This window comes from Glycine max, chromosome 3, assembly GCF_000004515.6.
Source record: "Glycine max cultivar Williams 82 chromosome 3, Glycine_max_v4.0, whole genome shotgun sequence".
Taxonomy (NCBI): domain Eukaryota; kingdom Viridiplantae; phylum Streptophyta; class Magnoliopsida; order Fabales; family Fabaceae; genus Glycine; species Glycine max.
In genome coordinates, this window is record NC_016090.4 from 30,358,962 (window position 1) to 30,371,262 (window position 12,301).

Below are 12,301 nucleotides of genomic sequence, written 5' to 3' on the forward strand. Positions count from 1 at the left end.
GTGGTGAATTTGATATGAAAGATCTAGTGGCTGCAAAGAAAATCTTAGGAATGGTGATCTATAGGGACAGAACTCAGAAAAGGCTATTTTTGTCTCAAAAGGACTACATTCAGAAGATACTTGTGAGGTTTGGAATGGCTGATTCTAAACCTATTAGCACTCCCTTTTCAGAAAAAGAGAAGTTGTCTGCTATGATAAAGGTTCAAGCTCAGGCTGATTAGGACTATATGCCAAAGGTTCCATACTCAAGTGTTGTTAGCAGTCTCATGTATGCCATGGTCTGCACCAGACCTGACCTTGCTTATACTGTTAGCATGGTTAGTAGGTTCTTAAACCAACCTCAGAAGGAACATTGGAAAGCTGTGAAGAGAATTTTCATATATCTTTAAGGGACTGCATATGTAGGATTGATCTATGGATCTAACTTAGATTGTTGTCTCATTGGCTATTCTGATGCTGATTTTGCTGCTAATCTTGTCAAGAGAAGGTCCCTAACAGGGTAGCTTACACCCTTGGTGGCTGCTTGGTGAGTTGGAAGGCAACACTTCAACCTTTTGTTGCCCTCTCAACTGTTGAGGTTGAATACATGGCTCTTACTGAAGCTGCAAAGGAAGGAATTTGGCTAAGAGGTCTGATAAATGGTCTTGGAATTAATCAAGAATGTGCTGACATCTACTATGATAGCCTTAGTGCTATATGCTTGGCCAAGGATAGGTTCATCATGATAGAACCAAGCATATAGATGTTAGATATCACTTCATTCCGTCAGAAAAAAGAATTAAGGTTCATAAGATCAGCACTTTGCACAATCCTGCTGATATGTTCACAAAGCCAGTTCCAAAGGGCAAGTTTGATCACTGTTTAAGTTTGCTCAATGTTGATTGTTGGGGGTTAAGTTCATGTATGCTTAGAGAGTGCAGTTGGTGTTTTATATGAATGTTAGTTCAAGGTGGTGAATTGTTGGGTTGTGACCAAAATCCATATGGCAGTTAATTTTGTTATTGTTTTTTTGTTCTGATATATATATATATATATATATATATATATGTATATATAGGATAGCTTGCTCTGTATTGAGAATATAGCTTCCACTTGTATATTGCATCAATAATAAAAAATCTTTCTATTTCCCTCCTGTGGATGTAGCCTTGATCAAGGGTGAACCACGTAAAACTATGTGTTGTTCCTCATCTTTCTCTCTTTTCACCTTGCTGCAAAACTCTGTGTATGACATAGTTTTTCGCTGCATCTGTTGCTGCTGTTCTTGCTTGTTCTTCTTCACTTCCATAACATTTTTTATATTTGAAAAAAGTAAAAGCCAATGTAGAGCATAACTGGCTACAACATAATTGTTCTATCCAGTATCCTTTTTGCAGTAGTGTTTGCATAAAGTTATATTTTCAGTAGTGTCTCTCTTAGAAAATCAAGTTGAACCAATGATTCCCAGAGGGGGTAATTTTTCATTTTCATATTGACAAAAGTTATAGTTTATAAAAATAAATAAAGAATATTTATTAATAAGGTCTAGAGCAAAACATTTATAGCCTAACTGTGTATGGACACAATTTGTTACATGCATGCTTTAGGGAGCACCAGTTTATTAATGCACAAGTCATTCAGCTTTTGTAACATCTATGATTTTTGCTTCCATGACTATAGGAGTTAAGCTGTCAGCTAGAATACTTGAGGTTGAAAGTACATTATGAAGCTCTTCAGCATTCTCAAAGGCTAACCCGATTCTCTTCTTCTTTGTTCAACAGGGAGAGGTACAATATTTTATTGGAGTTCATCTTGATGGTAGTCATTCAGAAGGTATTACTTTTGTAGTTGAAATTATGTCATAGTTTTCAATATTTCTTGGTATTGATGTTAACTAGTTAAAGATTCAGAAAGTACTAGTACAATAAACATGGACATGGTTGTTAAGTTAGCCACACAATTCTTCAAACTTTTATCTTGTCATAAAACAAACAATGGCCAAATTATCTTTCCCTGTCATTACAGCTTTGGTCACACTGCTAAAAGCTGAATTAGTTGTTCTTAAGTATTATCAAGGTCTAAAGACCAAATCATAAATGTCCCTTTCTTTACTAGTCTCAATGCACATAGTTGCAACTAAAAATGGCTGCTTGTAAAGCATAATCCTAAACTTGAATTGAATTGGAACACGACTGAGTATAGGTATAGATTATTCCGTAAAAGGGGTAAAGATGGGTAGCATACTAACATTTCAAATGTCAATTAGAAATGCAAATGGGTTGACTCAACTTAACTACCAACAGACGTACCAACACGCGTTCTAAGACCTGCAGGTATTGTAAGAGGCATATGATTTATCAAGAATCAAGAACCATAAAAATGTATTAAGAAGAAAATGTTCCTAGTTGAGTGGACCTCTTATTGTTTTACTTCACTATTAGATGAAATTCTTTTACTATGCCATGAATTTTTTTTTCCTCTCTAGCTGATTTTCTCTTTAATTAACCAGCTTGTATATGCTTACAAATGATTGGCCTCAACAAGCCAACCTCTGGTACCGCATTTGTTCAAGGTCTTGACATAAGAACTCATATGGATGGAATATATACTAGCATAGGTGTATGGCCACAACATGAGTAATCTGGAATTTCCTCCAATTTATATGGTTTTTTTTATGTAATATTAAGTTAAATTCATAACGGTTGAGAAATTTTATATATATTTTTTCTTATATTATTTTAGCTTGTTGTGGGAATCCCTAACAAGAAGAGAGCACCTACTCTTTTACGGCAGACTTAAAAATCTTAAAGGTTCAGCCTTAACACAAGAATTCTATTTGAGATTATGACTAGGAAAATGTTGCATCATAGTGGGAGAAAAGAGAAAAATATATCAGTGGCCACTCTTGTATCTATTTCTGAATTTTTTACTGTTCAGTGACAAAAGCATTAGACAGTTAAAACTTAGAAGTTTGACCATTCTTTAGTAATATATAAGAGGACACAAGTGTGTGAAATACCATGAGGAGGATATGAGTTTGTCAATATTAAAGGAAATTAAACATCCTATCCAAGTTATCAAACTAAATTATCCTCTTTCCCCTCTTAATTGTTTATGACATATTTTTCTTTTAAGAGGGTAGGTATATATCTTTAATTCACATGGCTGCTGCGTAGATACAAATTGAACCAATATCTCTCGACATTTATTTAGCTGACAAGACACAGGCAGTAGAAGAATCTTTGAAAAGGATGTAGAGAATTTGGGGAGGCAACTCTCACCAAATGCTAACAAGATCTACCATATCTCAAGCACCCAAAAGAAGTGTAGCATTACTAGCTTAGGTGCACATTTTATCCTTTTTTTGTTTGGATACACAATGTTCATTCCTTCCTGGTAAGAGGAGCCATGAGGATATGCATCTGTTCACTATAATACTAAACTAAGAAATTAGAAGATTATCAACCCAGGTAATTATGCAGATTACAACATATATGACTAATACTTACTGGTAGAGAGTCTGAAATAAACTTGTAACTTTGTTAACTAAAAATAAGAAATGTTGTAGAGAGTGAAACTTTTACATATCACACAATTTCATTGACTGCACTGTTCTAATCATTTATTTAAATAAGTAATTATGTAAATTGTGTACCCAAAATTTTATATCTTTATCTCTTGTATGACATTACATGTTATAAGAGTGAAATGGCCACTTCATTCATCGTGTCTTGTTATTTTATATATATATATATATATATATATATATATATATATATATATATATATATATATATATATATATATATATTATAAAATAGTTGGAAAGTTCTGAAGGCTAATCATGTGACATTTGTAGTTCTTGTCTGAAATATTTTAGAGCTCCACCTCAATATATTTTAATTTTTAAAAAAAAAAACATTCTAAGACAATTTTTTCAAAAACCGTCTTAGAATTGGAAAAATCATTTTAAAATCCTCAATTTTTTCTAATTTCTTTTTAAAAAACCATTCTAAGATGGTTGTTAACTAAGAACCATCTTAGAAGAGTACATTTCTAAGATCATTCAAATATTGTACATGCAACTATCAATGCATCCTATCTTTAGGATTATTGTCAGGTGTTAACATTGACAAAAAATATGCATTTGCAAAGGAGCTTAGCCACCACAACTGCTACTAAACTAAATCAGTTTTCACAATGGATATTGGATATTGGTGATGGAAAAATATTTAAACCTAATGATGGGTATGCTGAAATTGAAATACCACCAGAATTCTTGATCTCTAAATTTGATGATCGTATCACTACCATAATAGAGAGCACATATCCAAATCTGTTGCAACATTACAACAATGAATGTTTCTAGCAATGCCGAGCAGTTTTGGCTTCCACAATTGAGACAGTGGATCAAATTAATCAATATGTTTTGACATTAATGTCAGGTTTTTCATTTAATTTTAAAACATAAATTTATTCTATTACTTTAGAGTGAGAAACATTTAACTTCGAATATTACATGGCTTCATAAAGTTTTTCTCTATTATTGTAGGAGAAGAAAAAGAATATTTAAGCTCGGACTCATTTGATAGAACAAAGAATAGAGACAACTAGAATTTTGAAGCACTGACACCTGAATTCATGCATTCTTTAAGAACTTCTGGACTTCCAAATCACAGTGTCAAGCTTAAAGTTGGTACCCCAATCATGCTCTTAAAGAATCTAGACCAAGTTGAAGGTTTGTGTAATGGTACCAGATTAGTAGTAACTAGATTAGGGAAGCATGTGCATGAGGCAAGAGTTATCACTATTAGAAAATACACTTTCAACATCGGTTGTAAAACCGATGTTGAAAGCATCGATGTTGAATGTATTGTTGTTAACATAGGTTAAAATCGATGTTAACATAAAAATGATAACATCGGTTTTATAAATAACTGATGTTATAAATAAAGAAGTACAACAAAAATAAGTGTATGCGTGAGGAAGGTTGACATCGGTTTTCTGTAAAAATCGATGTTAATATGTGACATTAACATCGGTTTTTAGAGGAAATCGATGTCAACGTTCATCATTCATGCACTATTTTGCTGTAGTAATTTATGTATAACATCGATTATTTATAAATAACCGATGTTAATGGACATAAGTTAACATCGGTTATGTATAAATAACTAATGTTAAACTATATGCAGTAACATTCGTTATTTATAAATAACCGATGTTAACCTGTGTCCATTAACATCGGTTATTTATAAATAACCGATGTTAAGGTGAATGTTGACATCGGTTTTTGTTAATAACTGATGTTGTTTTCTTTAGTAACATCGGTTTTTGCTAATAACCGATGTTGTTTTCAAGTTTTTTTTTTATATAAACTTTTTGTTTTTACAATAAACCCAAAATTGTACCTGTAAAATGCAATTTCAGACTCAATTCACAGCAAGTAAACATTTTATTCTACTTTCAAGCAGTTTTAATCACACAATAATAATTGATTTATCATAAACAACCATCAACAAATGAATTCAATGTTCAAATTACATAGGAAATGCCAAAAATGTTAAACCAAAGTAAACTAAGTTAAACTTAATGTCCCTATACCCTAAGTTTGATCTCTAACTCGGAGATAATACTGTGCCCACTAGATCCACAACACCTTTAATCTCTTTGGCTCCAATGGTCTAGGATCGTTAAAATACTGCATGATGAAATAAATGATAATAAGTTAATAATGTAATACAAATTATTAAAAAATCGGATTTGTTTGAAATAAACGTACCGTTTCCCAGTTATTCCTAAAAGTTCCTAAAATGATGGTGGACATCCAGTGCATGACATAGTAGCCGCACTCAGTACTTCCTTTTTGTCTATTACACTAAATACATAATGAAATTTGGATATTAATTAAACAATTAGTGTACAGACACATAAGAAATATATATAAGTGGAAGTTTTATGTAAATGACGTACCTTGACGACAATCCACCTAGTAGGAGCCTTTGATTTAGGTTATGGAGCATCATCAAGACCTTTTAAAAGCACTGTTCCAAATGAGTTACAATTAAAAACTGGTGTTGTTGAGGTATTTCAATGCAAATATATTGAAAAGAACACTAACCTGTTAATAATCTCCTTAAGGTAGTTGTCTGGCCTGTTATGCAATGAACAAAACTAGACAACTAGGTGTTCCTTGGGCAGGATGACCACCATATGCTAGTGTCCGCTATAGTGGAGACGAACATGGGTTAGTATATTAGTAAACATTAATTAAATTCAATTATTTTGTATAACTTACCCATTTAGGTAGGCTCCAAGATAGACATCGCGTTTTGAACTCTGCATTCAAGTCTTTATGTAACTTTCAGACTCAAATTGCGATTGTCCAGACCTCTGAATGGACTGTGGCTCGAGGAATCCATAGATATCAGAATTCCCCGCTCGCATACTTGTATCAGTGAGATGTTTGTTTATGTTAAGTCAAAGTTAAATATTTATGAATTGAAAGCAATAACTTGGGTAATTAAAAGTAATATAAAATGACTTACAGAATCCACAACTGTAACACTGATATGCTGAGACATTGACCACCGTGTGCGATTTCGGAGAGCTCTTCGTGCTTTATGTAGAGCGGGAAATCTGGATTAAAGACCCCAAACACGGTGGCATCCCATGTAACCTGGTAATGCCTCAAGAAAAGCTCTGGGATGGTCAATGTCATCAGATAAAGCGGATCATCGACCTCCGGATCGGGCTTTGGAGGTGGTTTTGCCGGAGACACAGCTACCTGTTCATGAAACAAAGTTAAATGGCCTAATTCGAGGCACGCTGAATGAATTAATTTAAAAGGAAGAAACATATAGTAAGAGTAAAGTACCTGCTGTGATAAAGACTTGACTAGATGTGTCGGCCAAGCAAGAAAGGTGTGAAGTGTTTGCCTCACTAAGGAAACCTCATTAGTGGGTACAGGAAGTGGAGCATTTGCATCTGTAACCTCCTCCACACTCACCTTTACTTGGTCAGGCAACAAAGGAGTGTTATGAACAACAGTGGATCCCTCATAAACTCTCCCCAAGGCAACCAGGCGGGCAGGATCTGCTTCTATGTACAAGTCGCACCTATCAGAGTCACCCGTCTCAGGATCGTTTCCTGAGGGATCAACACAACTCCCTTTTGTGCTTACTCGAGGACTGGAGGGACCAACCAGAGGCTCGGGAGGCAGTGCAAGTCCCTGAGATTGCATCTGGGACTGAATCTGAGACTGCATCTAGCTAAAGGATGCCATGAGTTGTCGCGTTAGTTTTTATGTGTTGGACTCCTCTAGCTGATCCCTGATTTGTTGGGTTAGCTGCTGCAATTCTTCGGGAGGTAGGGAGGAAGAGCTGTGGGACGTCCGTGGAGCTGATCCAAAGTATTGTTTGATGGTGACATCGGCTCCAGTAGCACGAACACGTCCAGGGTGCTCTGGATGTCCAATAACAGCGGTGAGAACATCTTGACGTCCATGGGGGACGAAGGATCCCTGTGTCGCTTGCTCCTCAAAGGAATCCTGCACAGAAAACACACAGTGGTACATGGCATTCACAAAATATTGAAATATAATTGTAATGGTTAGTTGAAAATGACTTATGATCTTCTCAGCGATTTCCTTTGCGGCCTCAGTCGTCATCTCCCCTGTTTTCTTTGTGCGAGCCATCTTCCACTTCACGTGGCGTCTGACCGGGGATGGAGGGTCGATGACGCCATCAATGCTTCCCGACTGTGCAGCTTCCTCCAACTTCTTCTTCATCTTCTCAGTCAGGAGCTTCTGCTCCAAATAGTCATAACCCCCACGAGACAAAACATGGGGGGTAGTATTCTGCTTCTGGATGGCCTGTGCCTTCTTGCGCACATCCTGCAAAAATTAAACAATAATCTTTCAAATTGGTAGAATGAAGTATAACAACATCATGTTTTTTGAAAAAAAAACTTAAATGGCAAGGAACATACCTCCTAAGAAGGGTCTCTGCGAGTCTGGAAAAACTGGGCCCATTTTTCCTTGTTGATGTCGTATTTCTCACAGACAGTGTCCTCCACACCGTCCTGATCGGCTGCAAGGGCCCATTTCCTCGTGAGGTCTGATTCAAACTGCCTCCATCTCTCCCCCACGGTCTGAAGTAACTTCCTTTTCGTCCTACTATCAGAAGCCTCTGGGATATCAAATTCCGCTTGAAAACATCAAATAGGGTTTATTTGTTACAATAATGTATTTTTTGGCTATTAATTAAACAAAATCAAATAAGAAAAGAAAAATACTTGAATATCCTCCCAAATCAGGTCCTTCTGAGCAGTAGGTACCTCCTTCCAATTCTCGTAACTGACATCCACCTTATCACGCGCCACAATCCCCAAATATGTTCTTAATTTCTTCCTGTGAGGACTGTCGGCCTTGCCAGTAGCAGGATCAACATGGACCACTGGTCTCTTAGCACCAGGTGGTCTAGTAGACAACGATTGTAGACATGAGGCTTTGCGTGTACGCTTAACGGCAGACGGCGAAGCCGATGTGTCCGAAGGAGCAGGAGGAGGAGGAGAAGGAGGAGAAGGAAGAGAAGGAGGAGGAGGAGGAGGGGAGGCAGGTGGAGAAGCCATGATCCTTTATACAATAACATACAACAACATACAAAATGTAAATTTTGATTACAGATAATTATCAACATCAAGAGTTCTTTATGTAAGTAATCTGGAATAGTGGGGTTCGGGGGTGGTCATGCTTTATTATTGTAGGTGTGTGTGTGTGTGTCTCTTTGTCTCTGTGTGTGTGTGTGTGTGTGTGTGTGTGTGTGTGTGTGTGTGCTTTCAAAAAAGGATTAATCAAAAGAGGATAAGTCATAAGTGATTTACTTGTGGTTTTTAATTATGATTCAAAACATGATAAGATGTAATAGTAGTGAAAATGTCTGATAAATGAAAAGTCTGATAAATTCAAGTTGATGATGTGTTGTCATACTTGTGCTTTAAATTTGTTTCAAGACATGAAACAAAATTACTGTGTAGCACAAATAAAAATAATCATAGACAGGTGAAGATTACATAGTGTGCACTGAAAGCTACATTTCCATGGGATTTAAAGGATGTCAAAGTGGGATCAATGCAAGCAAACTTTTCTTAGATTTTTGTAATTGTAGACAAATCATTCAGAATAGTACTTCAAACTCTCGGGGAAGGAATGACATGAAGACGTTGAATGATGAAGGAATGACATGAAGACCTTGAAAAATACACATCTAGATGGCATCCAAAGGACTTGAAACAGCTCAAGTTTGTCGCCAGTTTCATCATCCACCACCCTTACCTTCTCTGGCTTCTCACGTTTATTGTTGTTAAACCCATATTTATGCTCTGCTCCCTTCATGTCTTGTTTTATCACAACTTTAGCCAAATCTCCCATCTTCAGAACAGTTGAATCTCCTATCTTATTCTCCAATGACACACTTTGATGGCATGTATGTCTTTTCTTCATATGTTCTAGTGCTTCAGCTTCAGAATGCATAGACCAATCTGAACTTTCCAGTGATCACCAAAGGCTTCTGCATCAGCATTGACACTTTCTACCCTCTTTGGTTTATGCTTCTGTGCTGCATTCTGTGCTTCCTCCTTATAAATCTAAGATTTATTAGAGGTTGCACTACAACAATCAGCACCAATCTGTGGCTCTTCCTCCTCTACAAGCTCAATATCTTTCCTTTCACCTTTGCTTTTGTAAACTACACTGTAATTTACAAAACAAAAGTTGAAAGGAAAGATATTGAGCTGGTTGACGAGGAAGAACCACGGATTGGTGCTGATTGTTTGAGTGTAACCTCTAATAAATTTGAGATTTATAACGAGGAAGCACGGAATGCAGCACAGAAGCATAAACCAAAGAGGGTGAAGAGTGTCAATGCTGATGTAGAAACCTTTGGTGATCACTGGAAAGTTCAGATTGGTCTATGCATTATGAAGCTGAAGCACTAGAACATATGAAGAAAAGACATATAGGCCATCAAAGTGTGTCATTGGAGAATAAGACAGGCGATTCAACTGTGCTGAAGATAGGAGATTCGGCTAAAGTTGTGATAAAACAAGACATGAAGGGAGGAGAGCATAAATATGGGTTTAACAACAATAAACGTGAGAAGCCAGAGAAGGTAAGGTTGGTGGATGATGAAACTGGTGACAAACATGAGCTGTATGAAGTCCTAAGGATGCCATCTAGTACAAAAAACCAATGACTAAATTTTTCATATTTTATTATAAGACTGATGAATTATGCCTGATTTCACTCCCTCTTTAGTAAACCATCCATAAATAACAAGACAAAGTTATAAATAAATTTTGCAACAACTTAAGATATAATTTTAAACAATAAAAAAAGTGTAGTTGTCACTTACTTGGTTTCGTGACCTCTCTCTCTCTAGAAAATTACATTAGATGATGTTAATCAATTCTCCTTCATCATGAGCATTATGATTGGCATGAACGTCGTCAGCTTCTTCTTCTCCGACAACGTTACGAGTGATTTGTGCGGTCAAAGGACTAGCATAGGTGTCCATGTATGAATCATCATCTTCTATATTAACACCAATTGTTTTGCCCTGGAGAACCACACACCACCTTTCATCACAAGGGTCTTGCACATAAAATACTTGTCTAGCTTGTTCTGCCATGATGAAAGGGTCATTATGGTAACAAAGTTTCTTTAGGTCTACCAGCATAAATCCTATATCATCGGTGTGCACACCGGTGTTGCTGTCAACCCATTTACATTTGAAAACACAAACAGTAAATTTCACATAGTTAAGCTCCCAAATTTCATCAATGAACCCAAAGTAAGGGATGGAAGCTACACAGGGATTGGCATCATTCACACTTACGAAGTGTTGAGATTCAGCCCTTAGGGTGACCCCGCTGTTCTGCATCCTTGCCATCTTGTGCTTTTGTGTAAAATGAATATTTGTTTATGTCGTATCCTTGCCAAGTTATAACATTTCTTTTTGGCCCATCTGCTAGCTTTCTTAATGTTTCTGAAGCATTCTCTTCTGCAAAGATTGTATCTTTAAACCAATCACAGAAAGTCTTGTTGTGCTTTTTCAACACCCAATTCTTTGACATTTTTGGATTATTCTGTTTGACTAAAGCTTCATGCTTAAGTATGTATGGCAAAAATTCATTACTGTTGTTCAAGACATACAAGTGAGCTTGTAACAAATGTTCTACACTTGGAGTGATCACATGCAGTCCTCTTGAACCCTTACCACCCACTCTGTCATCATGCCGAGACTCAGGAAGGCCAACAGGTTTAGCCTTCTCAATGTATTCTGAACAAAATTCAATGGCTTCTTCTGCAATGTACCTCTCAATAATAGATGCTTCTGGACGATAAATATTCTTTGTATACCCTATTAAGATCTTCATGTCTTGCTCAACCGGGTACATCCACCGTAGATAAACAGGACCACAACATTTGATTTCTCTGTCTAGATGCACGATCAAGTGAATCATGATGTCAAAGAAAGCAGGGGGAAAATACATCTCCAACTGGCACAATATAATTGCGGCCTCATTTTCAAACTCATCAAACTTGACAGGATCAATGACTTTGCTACATATAGCATGGAAGAAAAAGCACAGGCGAGTTATGGCTAACCTGACTTTGTTTAGCAAGATGTCTCGTATAGCCATGGCTGACAATTGTTGCATGAGCACGTGACAATCGTGAGACTTTAACCCTACAAGCTTAAGCTCGAAGAGTATCCTTGTGGAACCTTCACCCAACGAAGACACTGACAAAAACTTATCTTCTCCTTTTTGGACAAAGTATGGCAAGCTGGGGGAAAGTAAATTTTCTTCCCATCAGACCTTGGATGCAACTGTGATCGTATGCCCATATCAACTAGATCTTGACGGGGATTCAAGTCATCCTTTGTCTTTCCTTGAATGTTAAGGAGCGTCCCAATGACACTGTCTTAAACATTTTTGTCCACATGCATAACATCAATACAATGTCTAACGTCAAGATCAGACCAGTACAGAAGATCAAAGAAAATGGACCTCTTCTTCCATATGCAACTTTTACTTTTATCCTTCTTTTGGGTCTTTCCAAATACATTATTCAGGTGTTGAACTCGCTGATATACCTGCTCACCAGTCAAGGGTATCGACGGAATATCATGCTCTTGACTTCCATTAAAAGCTTTTTTCAGTCGTCTGTAAGGATGATTAGGTGTAAGAAAGGGGGGATGCCTACTGGAGAATGTTTTTCTCCCATGTTTTAGGTGGAAGGAGCTTGTGTTTTCTTCAC

General features: G+C 36.7%; 1 pseudogene; it reads left to right on the forward strand.

The window, feature by feature from the left end:
- The first annotated feature begins 227 nt into the window (after positions 1 to 227).
- Positions 228 to 12,301, forward strand: part of LOC100791427 (protein BPS1, chloroplastic-like) — a 15,675-nt pseudogene continuing 3,601 nt past the window's right edge.